This window comes from Geotrypetes seraphini, chromosome 2 (assembly GCF_902459505.1).
Source record: "Geotrypetes seraphini chromosome 2, aGeoSer1.1, whole genome shotgun sequence".
Classification (NCBI taxonomy): domain Eukaryota; kingdom Metazoa; phylum Chordata; class Amphibia; order Gymnophiona; family Dermophiidae; genus Geotrypetes; species Geotrypetes seraphini.
Genome location: NC_047085.1, coordinates 512,708,856 through 512,727,656, shown reverse-complemented (window position 1 = coordinate 512,727,656; position 18,801 = coordinate 512,708,856). Strand labels below are relative to the sequence as shown.

Here is an 18,801-nt window from a genome sequence, read left to right as displayed (position 1 = left end):
ACTGACAAATCCCCGGGTCCGGATGGCATACATCCAAGGGTTCTGAAGGAATTAAAGGATGAGATAGCGGAACTACTGCAGCAAATTTGCAACTTATCCCTGAAAACAGGCGAGATCCCGGAAGATTGGAAGATAGCCAACGTTACGCCCATCTTTAAAAAGGGATCAAGAGGTGACCCGGGAAACTACAGGCCGGTGAGCCTGACTTCGGTTCCGGGGAAAATGGCAGAAGCACTGATAAAAGAAAACATCGATCAACATTTTGAAAAACATGAACTTCTGATAACCAGCCAGCATGGTTTCTGCAAGGGAAGATCGTGCCTAACGAACTTATTGCACTTCTTCGAAGGGATCAACAAAGGGATGGACAAAGGAGACCCCATAGACATCATATATCTAGATTTTCAAAAAGCCTTTGACAAGGTGCCCCATGAACGTCTACTCCGGAAACTGAAGAACCATGGGGTGGAAGGAGACGTACATAGATGGATCAGAAACTGGTTGGAGGGTAGAAAACAAAGGGTAGGAGTGAAGGGTCACTACTCCGACTGGAGGAGGGTCACGAGTGGTGTCCCGCAGGGCTCGGTGCTCGGGCCGCTGCTATTTAATATCTTCATAAATGATCTAGAAACAGGGACGAAGTGCGAGATAATAAAATTTGCGGACGACACCAAATTATTTAATGGAGCTCGGACTACAGAGGACTGCGAAAAGTTGCAAAGGAACTTAAACAAATTAGAAGAATGGGCGGCGAAATGGCAGATGAAGTTCAACATTGAGAAATGTAAAGTATTACATGTGGGGAGCAGAAACTCGGGGTACAACTATAAAATGGGAGGGATGCTATTGAATAAGAGTACCCAGGAAAGGGGCTTGGGGGTAATGTTGGACATGACAATGAAGCCGTCGGCACAGTGTGCAGCGGCCGCTAAGAGAGCGAATAGAATGCTTGGTATAATCAAAAAGGGTATTATAGCCAGAACGAAAGAAGTTATCCTGCCGTTGTATTGGGCGATGGTGCGCCCGCATTTGGAGTCCTGCGTCCAATATTGGTCGCCGTATCTTAAGAAGGATATGGCATTAGTCGAGAGAGTTCAAAGGAGAGCAACAAGTCTGATAATAGGTATGGAAAACCTGTCATATTCTGAGAGATTGGAGAAGCTGGGTCTCTTTTCCCTGGAGAAGAGGAGACTTAGAGGGGATATGATAGAGACTTACAAGATCATGAAGGGCATAGAGTAGAGAGGGACAGATTCTTCAAACTTTCGAAAAATAAGAGAACAAGAGGGCATTCGGAAAAGTTGAAAGGGGACAGATTCAAAACAAATGCTAGGAAGTTCTTCTTTACCCAACGTGTGGTGGACACCTGGAATGCGCTTCCAGAGGACGTTATAAGGCAGAGTACGGTACTGGGGTTCAAGAAAGGATTGGACAAATTCCTACTGGAAATGGGAATAGAGGGGTACAGATAAAAGATTACTGCACAGGTCCTGGACCTGTTGGGCCGCCGCGTGAGCGGACTGCTGGGCACGATGGACCTCGGGTCTGACCCAGCAGAGGCATTTCTTATGTTCTTATGTCACCCAGGGAGGGAAATTTGAAAGTCATTATTAATGCTTTTCTTAGCAAGCCTAAGGCATTCTCCTTTGCCTGGCAGTGATATGTGTAGGCTGCCGGAGGCTTTATTTTGAAGGACTGTAAATTGTGGAAACCAGTGCCAAGAACTTTATTTTGGTGGATTGGATCACCTGCGTGGAAGCAGGCTGTGCAAGCACTGAGGAGAGCTTTAACCTCAGTTGCAGTATTGACTGAGTCAGTAAGAAGGTGAAAGTTTTGACTTTATTTTGAACTATTTATTTTTCCCTTCTCTTTGAAGTTTGGCTTGTATGAATTTTTACTTTTGCCAAACTCATCTTTGTTTATGCTATCCTGACATTATTATTTTGATAAGTAAAAGTGAAAGATTTTGGTTCAAAATTCTACTTGTGTGGTTTTGATTATTGTTCCTGAACTGTGTCAGTCCAGTCCTAAGGGATGACTCCAGGCCGGGTCACATGCTAGTGTTCTTTTTCAATGTAGCCACTTGGAGTGCTGTGGAGTCCCGGTCGGACCATAGTGTGGGTTACATATTTGGTATCAGGAGTGGGATTTACTCTAGAAACTGCCTTCCGGGCTTTCTTTTGTACCCTGGCTTCTGTCCTAACTGGGATCTTGGCGGGCCTGGTGCCGGAATGGTCACATATCATGCCACGGGTGGATGAGTTACTTGATCGCTTAGGTCAGGCTCAGTACCTTACTACCATTGACCTTACTAAAGGTTATTGGCAGATCACTTTGACCAATAGTGCTAAGCCCAAAACTGCCTTTAGCACTCCCTATGGGTTATATCAGTTTACATGCATGCCATTTGGACTGCATGGGGCAGCTGCTACTTTTCAAAGGGCAGTAAATGAGGTTTTGAGGGGACACCATGCCTATGCAGAAGCCTACCTGGACGACATTGTGGTATACTCTCCCTCTTGGCACCAACATCTTGAGCATGTTACAGCAGTATTAGAAGCACTAAGAGGTGCAGGATTCACAGTTAATCCCAAAAAGTGTTTTCTGGGCCAACGGGAGGTTATGTATTTGGGGTACATAGTGGGTAGAGGACAGGTCAAGCCCATGGTAGATAAGGTAAGGTGTATTCAGGAATATCCCCAACCTAACACCAAGAAACAATTGCGAGGGTTTTTGGGCCTGTTAGGGTACTACAGAAGGTTTATACCCAACTTTGCCACTAGGGCTACCCCACTTACAAACATGCTGAAAAAGGATGTTACGGCTATCTTGCAGTGGGTTGGACTCGGAATAAAGGCTTTTCAAGATCTGAAAGACAGTCTGTGTCAACAGCCGGTACTGGCGGCCATTGATTTCAATAAACCGCTGATCTTTCAGATGGATGCATCAGGGTGTGGTTTAGGGGCTGTTCTCAGTCAGGAAACTCAGGGCATAGAGCACCCTGTCTTGTACCTAAGCAGGAAATTACACCCCAATGAAAAGAATTATGCCGTGGTGGAATTGGAATGCTTGGCAGCAGAATGGGCAATGAAGACATTGGATCATTATTTAGGAGAGGTAATTCACGTTAGTCACGGACCAAGTCGCCCTTAAATGGTTAGGTACCATGAGAAATAACAACGCTCAACTTACTAGGTGGTACCTAGCCCTACAAACCTTCAGATTTACGGTAGTACATTGTCCGGGGCGGTTGAACACTAACGTCGATATCCTGTCCCAAATTCATGAAAATGCTGTTCAACCCCATGCTTATCAGGATAAGCACCTTTTTAGGGTGGGGGTATGTGACCATTCCGGCACCAGACCCACCAAGGTCCCAGTTAGGACAGAAGCCAGGGTACAAAAGAAATCCTGGAAGGCAGTTTCTAGAGTAAGTCCTGTTCCTGATTCTGACAATTTACCAGTTAACCACCGGAGGGAGCCTGATCTTGCTGAGAATATATTAGCTGATCAGTATCCAGGTCACCACCGGAGGAGCTCTAGAGCTACCTTGAGCATTGCTGACTCAGCTAGGTTAGGGCGTGTCCCTGGAATACAAAAGCCAGTAGTGGAGTGCAGGCAGGCAGGCAGGTTAGGGAGAAGGTTCCAACCTTTTCTCCCTGAGGATCTCCCTGGGTCAAACAGGTGCAATAAGCCTACAGCTATGGAGAATGGACAAGCCAAGGAACTGTCTTTGCTGGACGTGGAATCGCCGATGGAAATCCAAGAAAGCTTTGCTGAAATTGGTGGAAACTTTCCTGAGGACATGGAAGTTGGCTTGATTACCAGCTGCAAACAGTAAGTTTTGTTTTTCAAGAAACTGTTTGCTTTTGAAACTTTGGGACTTTAGAGCTAGTTGTTTGAGCTCAGAATTTTTGGTTTTCTATAAAGCTATGAGTGTCTCTGGGGAGAGGCTTGCTGTCACCCAGGGAGGGAAATTTGAAAGTCATTATTAATGCTTTTCTTAGCAAGCCTAAGGCATTCTCCTTTGCCCGGCAGTGATATGTGTAGGCTGCCGGAGGCTTTATTTTGAAGGACTGTAAATTGTGGAAACCAGTGCCAAGAACTTTATTTTGGTGGATTGGATCACCTGCGTGGAAGCAGGCTGTGCAAGCACTGAGGAGAGCTTTAACCTCAGTTGCAGTATTGACTGAGTCAGTAAGAAGGTGAAATTTTGGACTTTATTTTGAACTATTTATTTTTCCCTTCTCTTTGAAGTTTGGCTTGTATGAATTTTTACTTTTGCCAAACTCATCTTTGTTTATGCTATCCTGACATTATTATTTTGATAAGTAAAAGTGAAAGATTTTGGTTCAAAATTCTACTTGTGTGGTTTTGATTATTGTTCCTGAACTGTGTCAGTCCAGTCCTAAGGGATGACTCCAGGCCGGGTCACATGCTAGTGTTCTTTTTCATTGTAGCCACTTGGAGTGCTGTGGAGTCCCGGTCGGACCATAGTGTGGGTTACATATTTGGTATCAGGAGTGGGATTTACTCTAGAAACTGCCTTCCGGGCTTTCTTTTGTACCCTGGCTTCTGTCCTAACTGGGATCTTGGCGGGCCTGGTGCCGGAATGGTCACATATCATGCCACGGGTGGATGAGTTACTTGATCGCTTAGGTCAGGCTCAGTACCTTACTACCATTGACCTTACTAAAGGTTATTGGCAGATCACTTTGACCAATAGTGCTAAGCCCAAAACTGCCTTTAGCACTCCCTATGGGTTATATCAGTTTACATGCATGCCATTTGGACTGCATGGGGCAGCTGCTACTTTTCAAAGGGCAGTAAATGAGGTTTTGAGGGGACACCATGCCTATGCAGAAGCCTACCTGGACGACATTGTGGTATACTCTCCCTCTTGGCACCAACATCTTGAGCATGTTACAGCAGTATTAGAAGCACTAAGAGGTGCAGGATTCACAGTTAATCCCAAAAAGTGTTTTCTGGGCCAACGGGAGGTTATGTATTTGGGGTACATAGTGGGTAGAGGACAGGTCAAGCCCATGGTAGATAAGGTAAGGTGTATTCAGGAATATCCCCAACCTAACACCAAGAAACAATTGCGAGGGTTTTTGGGCCTGTTAGGGTACTACAGAAGGTTTATACCCAACTTTGCCACTAGGGCTACCCCACTTACAAACATGCTGAAAAAGGATGTTACGGCTATCTTGCAGTGGGTTGGACTCGGAATAAAGGCTTTTCAAGATCTGAAAGACAGTCTGTGTCAACAGCCGGTACTGGCGGCCATTGATTTCAATAAACCGCTGATCTTTCAGATGGATGCATCAGGGTGTGGTTTAGGGGCTGTTCTCAGTCAGGAAACTCAGGGCATAGAGCACCCTGTCTTGTACCTAAGCAGGAAATTACACCCCAATGAGAAGAATTATGCCGTGGTGGAATTGGAATGCTTGGCAGCAGAATGGGCAATGAAGACATTGGATCATTATTTAGGAGAGGTAATTCACGTTAGTCACGGACCAAGTCGCCCTTAAATGGTTAGGTACCATGAGAAATAACAACGCTCAACTTACTAGGTGGTACCTAGCCCTACAAACCTTCAGATTTACGGTAGTACATCGTCCGGGGCGGTTGAACACTAACGTCGATATCCTGTCCCAAATTCATGAAAATGCTGTTCAACCCCATGCTTATCAGGATAAGCACCTTTTTAGGGTGGGGGTATGTGACCATTCCGGCACCAGACCCACCAAGGTCCCAGTTAGGACAGAAGCCAGGGTACAAAAGAAAGCCTGGAAGGCAGTTTCTAGAGTAAGTCCTGTTCCTGATTCTGACAATTTACCAGTTAACCACCGGAGGGAGCCTGATCTTGCTGAGAATATATTAGGTGATCAGTATCCAGGTCACCACCGGAGGAGCTCTAGAGCTACCTTGAGCATTGCTGACTCAGCTAGGTTAGGGCGTGTCCCTGGAATACAAAAGCCAGTAGTGGAGTGCAGGCAGGCAGGCAGGTTAGGGAGAAGGTTCCAACCTTTTCTCCCTGAGGATCTCCCTGGGTCAAACAGGTGCAATAGGCCTACAGCTATGGAGAATGGACAAGCCAAGGAACTGTCTTTGCTGGACGTGGAATCGCCGATGGAAATCCAAGAAAGCTTTGCTGAAATTGGTGGAAACTTTCCTGAGGACATGGAAGTTGGCTTGATTACCAGCTGCAAACAAGTTTTGTTTTTCAAGAAACTGTTTGCTTTTGAAACTTTGGGACTTTAGAGCTAGTTGTTTGAGCTCAGAATTTTTGGTTTTCTATAAAGCTATGAGTGTCTCTGGGGAGAGGCTTGCTGTCACCCAGGGAGGGAAATTTGAAAGTCATTATTAATGCTTTTCTTAGCAAGCCTAAGGCATTCTCCTTTGCCCGGCAGTGATATGTGTAGGCTGCCGGAGGCTTTATTTTGAAGGACTGTAAATTGTGGAAACCAGTGCCAAGAACTTTATTTTGGTAGATTGGATCACCTGCGTGGAAGCAGGCTGTGCAAGCACTGAGGAGAGCTTTAACCTCAGTTGCAGTATTGACTGAGTCAGTAAGAAGGTGAAAGTTTGGACTTTATTTTGAACTATTTATTTTTCCCTTCTCTTTGAAGTTTGGCTTGTATGAAATTTTACTTTTGCCAAACTCATCTATGTTTATGCTATCCTGACATTATTATTTTGATAAATAAAAGTGAAAGATTTTGGTTCAAACCTCTACTTGTGTGGTTTTGATTATTGTTCCTGAACTGTGTCAGTCCAGTCCTGTGGGATGACTCCAGGCTGGGTCACATGCTAGTGTTCTTTTTCAATGTAGCCACTTGGAGTGCTGTGGTGTTCAGTGTGGGTTACAATAGGCATAGCTTGATGTTATGTAGGCTGGGGTTTCAAAAATCTGATTCCCATTTAAACTTTTACAACATTCTGCACAGCATATGTTTTCACTCCAATATGAATCGTCTTGTGTATTTTTAAAGCTGAGGAATCACTATATCTTTTCCCACATTCTGGACATTAATATGGTTTCTCTCCAGTATGCATCCTCTTGTGATTTTATAAATGTGACTGCTAACTAAAGCTTTTATCACATTCTGAACATGTAAATGGTTTCTCTCCAGTATGAATCCTCTTGTGAACATTTAAATATGACTGCTTAATAAAGTTTTCACCACATTCTAAACAGGTATATGGTTTCTCTCCAGTATGAATCCTCTCGTGTATTTTTAAAATTGATAGCTGACTAAAGCTTTTCCCACATTCTGAACAGGTATATGGTTTCTCCCCACTATGAATCCTCTTGTGTGTTTTTAAAGCTGAGGTATTAGCATATCTTTTGCCACATTCTGAGCAGGAATATGGTTTCTCCCCAGTATGAATCCTCTCATGTATTTTTAAAGCCGATTGCTGACTAAAGCTTTTACCACTTTCTGAACAGGTATATGGTTTCTCTCCAGTATGAATCCTCTTGTGCATTTTTAAAGATGTGGGATCACTATATCTTTTCCCACATTCTAGACATGAGTATGGTTTCTCTCCAGTATGAATCCTGTTGTGATTTTTTAAATGTGACAGCTGACTAAATCTTTTCCCACATTCTGGACATGAATATGGTTTCTCTCCACTATGAATCCTCTTGTGATTTTTTAAATGTGTCAGCTAAAGCTTTTACCACATTCTGAACAGGTATATGGTTTTTCTCTAGTATGAATCCTCATGTGCCTTTTTAAAGCTGAGGAATCACTATATCTTTTCCCACATTCTGAACAGGTATATTGTTTCTCTTCACTATGCACCCTTTTGTGCCTATTTAAAGCTGAGGGATCACTATATCTTTTCTCACATTCTGGACATGAATATGGTTTCTCTCCAGTATGAATCCTCTTGTGATTTTTAAAAGGTGACAGCTGACTAAAGCTTTTACCACATTCTGAACAGGTATATGGTTTTTCTCCAGTATGAATACTCGTGTGCATTTTTAAAACTGAGGGATTACTATATCTTTTCCCACATTCTGAACAGATATACGGTTTCTCTCCTGTATGAATCCTCTTGTGTGTTTTTAAAGCTGAAGGACCACTATATCTTTTCCCACATTCTGAACAAGTAAATTGTTTCTCTCCAGTATGAATCCTCTTGTGTGTTTTTAAAGCTGAGGGATCACAATATCTTTTGCCACACTCTGAACAAGTAAATCGTTTCTCTCCAGTATGAATCCTTTTGTGTGTTTTTAAAGCTGAGGGATCACTATATCTTTTCCCACCTTCTGAACAGGTATATGGATTCTTTTCACTATGCATCCTTTTGTGCCTTTTTAAAGATGAGGGTCCACTATATATTTTCCCACATTCTGGACATGAATATGGTTTCTCCCCAGTATGAATCCTCTCATGTATTTTTAAAGTTGATCGCCAACTAAAGCTTTTACCACATTCTGAACAGCTATATGGTTTCTCTCCAGTATGAATCCTCTTGTGCCTTTTTAAAGCTGAAGAATTACTATATCTTTTCCCACATTCTGAACAGGTATACGGTTTGTCTCCAGTATGAATCCTGTTGTGTATTTTTAAAGCTGAGAGATCACTATAGCTTTTCCCACATTCTGAACAGGTATACGGTTTCTCTCCTGTATGAATCCTCTCATGTGTTTTTAAAGTTGATTGCTGACTAAAGCTTTTCCCACATTCTGAACAGGTATACGGTTTGTCTCCCGTATGAATCCTCTCGTGTGTTTTTAAAGTTGATGGATAATTAAAGTTTTTAGCACAGTGTGGGCATGTATATAGTTTCTCTCCAGTATGAATCCTCTTGTGTGTTTTTAAAGTTGATGGATAATTAAAGCTTTTCCCACATTCTGAACAGGTATACGGTTTCTCTCCAGTATGAATCCTCTTGTGTGTTTTTAAAGCTGAGGGATCACTATATCTTTTCCCACATTCTGAACATGTAAATGGCCTCTCACTCTGATGGATCCTCTGAAGACATTTTAAACCTGTTTGATGATAAAAATTGCTATCACAATAAACAGATGGAGAATGTTTCTCTCTCATTTGGATTATTTTGTGCTTTCTTAGATACTGTTTTAAGTAATTAGCTTTATTCCTGTTTGTTTTACCGTATTTTTCACTCCATAAGATGCACCTGACCATACGCACCCACCTGTAGAAGAGGAAAACCAAGAAAAATTTTTTTGAACCAAATGCCCTGTACCCTGTCCCTCCTCTGGTGGTCTAGTAGTAGGCTGGGACAGGGTACAGGGCATGTCTAGTAGTAGGCACAAATAGTGGCAGCCAGCCAGTCATCCAAACCCCTAGCCAGTTCCCCCTCCCCCCACAGGTACAATTTTTTTAACCCTCCGTCCCATTAAAAAAATCCCCCCCCCGTCAAAAGCCACATCTTTTTTACACCCCAACACCCCCCCTGCAAACACCTGCCGTAATCATACGTTATTAAAAATATCATCCTGGTGGTCTAGCGTGATTCCTCCCTGCTAGCCACCTTCTATTTCCCAGACAGGAGCAATGGAGGTCAGGCGCGAGCTTTCCGCGCTCCTGCCTGCTTTCTGATTGGTTGCCGTCAGTTCTCGTGTCTTATGGAGTGAAAAATATGGTAATTGTTGAATTGTTATGGGTGAATATTCAGCCAGGGGCACTAAGCATAAGCTGATAACTAGATTAGTCCCAGATAGTCACATACTGGGCCATACCTGGGCACCGGCATTAAAAATCTGGTTCATTGGTGCTGGCTGGAAGCTATGTGGATATTGCCGGTATATATAGTGTAGTTCCCAAATAGATAACTGGACACAGGACTGTTCTTACTTGCTCAGTTAGCTATGCGGTTAACAGCATTGAATGTCTCCACTGTACATCCGCATCATTTCGAGGTCTGACCTGACTCCACCACTGCCTGGATCGTGCTGGGATGGTCAGCGCTGCTACTGTTGCTTGTATGATGGACCATTTCCTAGTGATTGCTGCTCTGCTCCTCTCTTTCAGTCCTGAATGCTGCTGAACGGACTTTCCAGAGCGAGGGACTTGTGAACCAACAAAATGATATTATAGTTATTTTTCTTATGCTTTTCTTACGTACTTTAGTTTTTAATTAGTACTTCCTTCTTTGTTTTCTGCTATGTACTCTCGTCTTAATTATATGTGAACCGAGTATATAAACCAAAGATTAGATTAGATGTCATCTCTACTCGCCAAAGAGTGATTCTAAAACGGAATCAGGTCGTGCTCCTTGGGGTGAACTCTCGGGAGGGATTGGGACTTTTCCTTCTTTCTTTGAATTCCCTGTGTTGCTGGCTGTTGTTTTCCTTGTGCTCCTCTACAACACACAATCTCAGGCCGTGACTTCTAAAGATCTAATAAGAGCTCCAACATTTAGATTGTCTTATGCCTCACGGAGACGTGGCTGCGTCTGGGAGAGGAGGTGCTGTTACTACAATGCTGCCCCTCAGAGTTTAGGGTCTTTGATCGAAATCGCCAGTCTAGAAGAGGATGGGGACTGGCAAGACTCAGGCAAAGGAGCTGCAGTATTTGTTGACTCTCTTCCTCATTCGGAAGCTTTACTACTGGAATTTTCTTTTCCCTCAGCCATCTATTATTAGTTTATTGCCCCCCCCTCTCCCCCGTGTGCATCTGAATGGGATAAGGTCTCCCAAACCATTGCAGATACGATCCCCCAAAGCATTGTAGTATAATGTCCAAGATGTCTCCAAAACTGTTGAATTTTTGGGGCAGGCCCAAAACATATGACTTAAAGAAGAGCCTGATTACATTTCGGACAAGAATGAGATGCAGTAATCCCCATCCGGGCTGCTCGTTCCGGTGGAATGCAAAGTCTCAGAACAATTTTCAATTGCATTTCCCAGTGGGTGATGTTAGGAGACACCTTTTGAATGTTCTTCAGGACCGGCTGGAGCTGCTGAACCGTTAACTGACAGTGTAAGTCCTCAGCCCAAGCTGCTGCTAAAATGTCCAGATTGGGGCCCCGATTGACAGTCCCGGATCCCCACAATATGAAACCGTAAAGGAATCCTCTGTTGGGCTGAAAGGCTAAAGAGTTCCGAAAGAGCCTCCCTGCTGTCCTTAGTAAGAAAAGTCACAGGTAGGGACTGCACATAATGGCGAATCTGGTAATAAGCAAATAGGTCATTAGACTGTAAGTCAAAAGTTTGTTGTAGTTCCGCAAATGTTGCTAGGCTCCCCTCTTCTGAAAACAGGTGAAAAAGATACTGAAGTCCCTGTGCCTTCCCTCTAGAAAAGGCGGCAGTTTGCAATCCCGATTGAAACGCTCCATCACCCTGTATTGGTAAATATAAAGACACCCCAGAAGACAGTTGTGCAGATTTACACACCCACTTCCAGGTTCGCCGAGCTGGCGCAAAGATCGGATAGTGGGATATCAAAGGAAGTATCCGTGGATCTGCCACATGCAAGAATTAGCTCACATGATACAGGATCCAACAAAGATAGCTCCAATGGTGTAGCAGTAAAATCAGAAGTCCCTCTGAACCAATCATTAATATGTCTCATCTGACAAGCCATGGCATACCAACGTACATTCAATATACCATAGCTCCCCTTATCCCTAGGTAAGCACATCTGAAGAAATTGCATACGGGGGTCGCTTACCTCCGCAAAGAAAGTGTTGTAAATCTCGTTAACCGTGTATTATGGGTAAAACATAATAGCAGAGCCAGGACTTGAAAACGATATAACCATTTGGGAAAGAGCACCATATTAAAAAGGGCTACCCGACCCACCACCGAAAGGGGGAAAGTGGACCAGTTCTGTAGATTTTGTGAGGTATCATGAAGCAGTGGGGTGATATTGCTGTCATAGAGTCGTAAGGTCTCTAGGTATCCAGACCCCCAGATAGCGAATCGAGGTCAAGGGCCATGTAAAGGGGAAGTGGCCTCTCCATGTTTGCTGTAATGTCACTGGGCTGGCTAATGCCATAGATTTCTGGTAATTCAACGTAAAGCCCCAATAGATTTTAAATTTGTCAAGTGCTTGCAATAGATATGTAATAGAGTGCGGGGGGTCAGTTAGCAAAAATAGGAGATCATCCGCAAAGGCTAACACTTTGAGGGAATGGTTCCTGATGTCCACACCCACAATGTCAGGGTCGAGAGCTACAGTACGAAGAAAGGGTTCTAAGTACAACAAAAATAAGAGGGGAGACAGGGGACAGCCCTGTCGGGTACCTCTTTCAATAGGGATTGGGTCAGTAATAATGTCATTGACGAGTAGTCTTGCTGTAGGTGTCGAATATAAGGCACGTAATGCTGCGGCGTACCAACCAGATATACCCATATAATTCAATACCTCAAAGAGGAATTACAGCATGTTTAAAGGGAAAGCAACCCTTCAGACCGGCACTACCTTAGGATTTTTTATAGAACAGACTCCACTGGCTCTCAAAGCAGCATGCCTTGCTTCACTTAGGGAGCAAGGCTTACTGCTGAGGCACCTCTAAAAAAATGTTGGGGAGGTGGAGGAAATGGGGGGAGGGACCCAGCACGAGATCCGCCAGGTTTGACATCTCCGAGGTCGGACGGACCCCCAAACACGGCCCACCCAAGATCAATCTGGCACAAAAACGGGGACTAGGATCCCTAAACAAATTCCAACAGCCCTACCAAGGGAGATGGGTACAGCTCACTCACACCTGCTGGAGACTGAAAGAAGAATGATAGGACTAGGGGAAGGTACCTCTTATGTACTATTCTACAGTTTTGGTTTTAGTCTCTACCTGTTGGTCATGATGAGATATATAACCCACTCGTAAAGATTAAACTGTACCGGTCCGGAGAGTGCTAAAGAACATATGTTTCCTTAATAGAACAAAATATTTGGGGTTAATGTCTAGAACAAGATGTTGGAGCCATGACAATAGGTCCCTGAAAATGAGCTAAAAGTCACACTAACATATTTGTTTATAGAAACATATTTTTCCTGTTTACCTAGTTAGGGCAAATATTAAGAACATAAGAATTGCCGTTGCTGGGTCAGACCAGTGGTTCATCGTGCCCAGTAGTCCGCTCACGCGGCGGCCCTTAGGTCAAAGACCAGTTGCCTGAGTCTAGCCTTACCTGCGTACGTTCTGGTTCAGCAGGAACTTGTCTAGCTTTGTCTTGAATCCCTGGAGGGTGTTTCCCCTATAACAGCCTCCAGAAGAGCGTACCAGTTTTCTATCACTCTCTGGGTGAAGAAGAACTTCCTTACGTTTGTACGGAATCTATCCCCTTTTAACTTTAGAGTGCCGTCTCATTCTCTCTACCTTGGAGAGGGTGAACAACCTGTCTTTATCTACTAAGACTATTCCCTTCATTATCTAAAATGTTTCGATCATGTGCCGAGTATCCTCTTTTCAAGGGAGAAGAGGCCCAGTTTCTCTAATCTCTCACTGTACATCAACTCCTCCAGTCCCTTAACCATTGTAGTCGCTCTTCTCTGGACCCTCTCGAGTAGTACCGTGTCCTTCTTCATGTATTGATGAGCTCAAGATATTTCCAATAGAATAGAACACGTGTGCAAAGTCAGCATGTTGTCCACTTCCTTCTATTGCTGACAAGAGATGACGCCAATAACATGTGATGGGTTAAGTCATTGTTGCTAAGGAAGTAAAATTAATGGGAAATCATATGACTTGGATAGACCCATTAGAATATTGTTGAAGTATGCAATTTGTAATTGGAGGACCTACCACCTACGTCTGTTTAATAATGAATTAATGAATTATGTCAATTTCCAATAAAATGACCAGCCCAGGTAATATGATGAGACTTTTGACTGTGAACTTACGAACTTCAGTAAACAGTCAAATACTCCTCAAAGCTTTGACTATTTTAACCACAGTTTTGTGAGAGATTTCTTTATTTGATCTCCCCTGAGATAGAATTAAGAACTGAGGAATATATGGAAGAATTGGGGGAATGGATGTAGCCTATCCACATAGTTTTTCCAATCAAACAAGGTCTTACATAGGGGCATCAATACCTCCTTTTTCTTACTGTCCATTCCTCTTCCTATGCACCAAAGCCTCCTCCTAGCCAAAGAGGCAAAAACTCATAGTAACTTTTTCATGTACATCATTGTTGGGTTGACTTCATACGCCAGAGGTGTGTGACTGAATTTTGTGCTAAACTTGGAAAGAGCAGTTATAAAACTCTTGAAATGTTCTCAACCCTGAAAAAAACAACTGCGTGGAAAGAGTTCTCTTCAGATAATGAAGTGAAAAACACCACAGCCGTAGCGCTGAAAGCAATGTCAGACAAAAGCCTACTGCACGTGGGTTGATTCATAAGTCAGGGCAACTATTGTTTTTCTCTTGAAAATGTGCCAACACTGGAAATCTGATATATACATTTGAAAGTGCGCAACACGTACTTCTTAATGGTGCCACCAGATGAGAGATGAGTGCAGCGGTCTGGAATTGATCACGTCCCCTATGTCAATCTTTTGGTAACAGTGGTGCATTTGAAAAGTTTTTGGTAAATTTCAAAACAAGGATGTCATTGACGCCATCAATGAGTATTTTGCAGGGTTTGTCAGAACCTATTTTTCCAATGGGATGGAAAAACTGGAAACTCACTGGACTAAGAGTTAGAAAATGATACGGGGAAAAAAATTTATCCCCGTCCCATCCCCGCGACCACCATCCCTGTTACCGCCTCATCTCTGCAACTATCGACCCACCATCCCCCGCAGTATCCCTACTAGCCTCAAATAATATTAATTAATCATATTAATTAATTATGGAAACCACAAATTGAAAAGAAACACAAAGTATACTGTATGAAGAAAAAATGTTAATTATCATTTATATTTGTTTTATTTTTCAGACACTCTTAAAATCAGGCCTAATGAAAATGCTTTCTTGCAGTGTACAAATTAACACATAACAAACAAGGTTTTATTTCTTAAATATTACACTCTTGGCTGTCTTTCCAGCAGCAGTGGAAGCACCGAGCAACGCTACTCAGTCCGATATCCTCATAACTCCATCTGGACCGGCAGGAGAGAGTGGGTTTCTGTTCCGATCCAGATGGAGTTAGGATAATCCGAACTCCATCTGGATTGGAATAAATCAACCTAAGACCGGCAGTAGGGATACAAGAAAAGTGCAGAGGAACTGGGTAAAAACAATTACGATTTACCATTGTGGCATTGGGAGGGAGAAAGCCCTGTCATTTGTAGCGTGGGGCACTGAAGGCAGGAGGGGATGGGCTTCCCTCCTTCTGTTTTCTCATATGATGGTATAGGTAGTCCGGGAATGTGGGAGGGGGCCCAGGGATGTAGGAGGAATGTCAGAAAGGTCTAGGGATGTCAGGGGGATGGGTGTAGGGTTCAACGGCTCAGCTGATCCTGGCAGGGGCAATCCTTATTAGCTGAGCCACTGGGAATCCTCGAAACTGGCTCAGCTGATAGGGATTCTTTCTGCCGAGATCAAAGTAGTTGGTGGCTACATCTACAAAACTTGCTTTTGTATGTTTCTCACGTGGACACTTTTATTTTTGAAAATGAGGAATAAAGTAGATGTTCTAAGGATCAAAACTTATACCTAGCTCTTTTTCAAAAATAAAAGATAGATGTTTGGCAGCTTTGAAAATGGACAATTTCCCTACTGGGTTTGTGGACATCTTGCACAAGACATCCAACCTAAGACTTAGGCACACTTTCGATTATGCCTCTCCACATGGTTTTACTCCAGTATGAATCCTCATGTGCAGTTTTAAGTGTGATTTGTAACTAAAGGTTTTACCACAGGTATATGGTTTCTCTCCTGTATGTATTCTCTTCTGCCCCTTTAAAGCCAATTCCACCTAAAAAATTTTACCACATTCTGAACAAGAATATTGTTTCCTTTAAGGGTAATTACTCCCCATATGAAGCCTCTTGTGCTGTTTTAAATTTCATTAGTCATTAAAGCTTTAACCACATTCTAGACATGTAAATAGCCTCTCACTCTCAAGGACCCCTGAAGTCATTTTAAACCTGATTGATGATACAAAGTTTAATCATAAGATATATATTTATTCATTCATTCATTCATTTAATTTTCTATACCATTCTCCCAAGGGAGCTCAGAACGGTAAACATGAATTTATTCAGGTACTCAAGCGATGGAGAATCTTTCTCTCCCATATGGATAATCACAGTTTTTATACATAATTAGTTGTATTCCAATTTCTATTCATTGTTGAGTTGTTATAGGTCAATATTCAGCCTGAGACAGTGAGAATTGTCTATAATCTATTTCTATGAGGTTCATCCCTTCTTCAAGTCTAAAAATGTACAGTCTACACTTAAAGTTATAGATGAGAGTCAAGAATACCAAAGCTATAGAAGAATGCAGAAATGGTGTAATGTTAGTACACTCTTTAATATTAGTTTTAGCTTTGTACAATATTTTCTATCAGGAATTTCTGCTTGATAGTTGTTCCTTCTGCCACTGTTAAACGTTCATATACACTTTCTTTCTATATCTCCTGTATGACTCTTTCTCTATCTTTTTAAATGTGATACCCATTTAAGCTTTTACAACATTCTGCACAGCATGATTGTCGACTAAAGTTTAAATCACATTCTGAACATGTAAATGGTTTCTCTCCAGTATGAACCCTCTTGTGTAGTTTTAAAGCTGAGGGATCTCTATAACTTTTGCCACATTCTGGACATGATATGGTTTCTCTCCAGTATGAATCCTCTCATGTCTTTTTAATCCTGACTGCCAACTAAAGCTTTTACCACATTCTGAACAGGTATATGGTTTCTCTCCAGTATGAATCCTCTTGTGCTTCTTTAAAGATGATGGATCACTATGTCTTTTACCACATTCTGAACATGTAAATGGTTTCTCTCCAGTATGAATCCTATTGTGATTTTTTAAATGTGACTGCTGACTAAACCTTTTACCACATTCTGAACATGTAAATGGTTTCTCTCCAGTATGAATCCTATTGTGATTTTTTAAATGACACTGCTGACTAAACCTTTTACCACATTCTGAACATGTAAATAGTTTATCCCCAATATGAATCCTATTGTGATATTTTAAAGATTGCTGACTAAAGCTTTTCTCATATTCTGAACATGTAAATTGTTTCTTTCCAGTATGAGTCCTCTTGTGCCTTTTTAAAGATGATTGCTGAGTAAAGCTTTTCTCACATTCTAAACATGTAAATGGTTTCTCTCCAGTATGAGCTCTCTTGTGCCTTTTTAAAGTTGATTGCTGAATAAAGCTTTTACCACATTCTGAACATATAAATGGTTTCTCTCCAGTATGAATCCACTTGTGTGTTTTTAAAGCTGAGGGATCACTATATCTTTTGCCACATTCTGAACATGTAAATGGTTTCTCTCCAGTATGGATGTTCTTATGTATTTTTAAAGCTAAGGGACTACTATATCTTTTCCCACATTCTGAACATGTAAATGGTTTCTCTCCAGTATGAATCCTCTTGTGGCTTTTTAAAGTTGATTGCCGACTAAAGCTTTTCTCACATTCTGAACAGGTATATAGTTTCTCTCCACTATGTATCATAATGTGCCTTTTTAAAGCTGATGGATCACCATATCTTTTACCACATTCTGAACATGTAAATGGTTTCTCTCCGGTATGAATCCTATTGTGATTTTTTAAATGTGACTGCCGACTAAAGCTTTTCCCACATTCTGAACATGTAAATCGTTTCTCTCCGGTATGAATCCTATTGTGATTTTTTAAATGTGACTGCTGACTAAAGCTTTCACCACATTCTGAACATGTAAATGGTTTCTCTCCAGTATGAATCCTCTTGTGCGTTTTTAAAGTTGATTGCAGACTAAAGCTTTTACCACATTCTGAACAGCTATATGGTTTCTCTCCAGTATGAATCCTCTTGTGTGTTTTTAAAGCTGAAGGACCACTATATCTTTTCCCACATTCTGAACATGTAAATGGCCTCTCACTCTCATGGATCCTCTGAAGACATTTTAAACCTGTTTGATGATAAAAGTTGTTATCACAATATACAGCTGTAGAATGTTTCTCTCTCATTTGGATTATTTTGTGCTTTCTTAGATATGATATCAAATCGTTTTTAAGTAATTACTTTTATTCATTTGTATTAATTTGTTATAGGTGAATATTCAGCCAGGGGCACTAAGCATAAGCTGATAACTAGATTAGTCCCAGATAGTCAAATACTGGTAGTTTTCCTGGTGCGGAATTAAAAGGGATGGCAATGACATGGGAAAAGCCCAGGACATGTCCCATGTCATTAAACTAAAGCAAGCAGAAAAAAAGACATTTGGGGTCTCAGCAGCTGCCTAAGCGGCTTTTCAGAATCACACACGCACGTACCATTGATGGACAGACGCCTAACTCCACCTAACCATCCCAATTCTCTAACCGGCGTCAATGTCACAGGTGCTGGTTAGCGAATCTTCTTGCCGCTGAGCTGATCGTAACATGGGAATCTCCCTGAGGCAATCAATTTAGCAGCCGCGGCAGGGAACCCATCTCCCCTACAAAGTTGCCTGGCAGAAGGGATGCCCACTCCTTTCTGCCGGAACCCCTGAAGCTCCTCAATCTCTGGATGTCTGCGGCAGGAGGCATGCCCAATACCTCCTGCCTCCACCCCTTGCGACATCCCCCAGCAGGACGGATGCCCACTCCCTCCTGCTGCTGGCCTCATCATGCCCCGAAGCCCCACAAACATTCCCCTACTTCACCCCTGACACTCCTCAGCACCACAAGATCCCGACAGTCCCCGAATGCCTTTCGAGT

General features: G+C 42.5%; 1 pseudogene; it reads right to left on the bottom strand.

Annotated features, from left to right (window-relative positions):
* Positions 1 to 6,992: 6,992 nt before the first annotated feature.
* Positions 6,993 to 18,801, bottom strand: part of LOC117354994 — a 52,806-nt pseudogene continuing 40,997 nt past the window's right edge.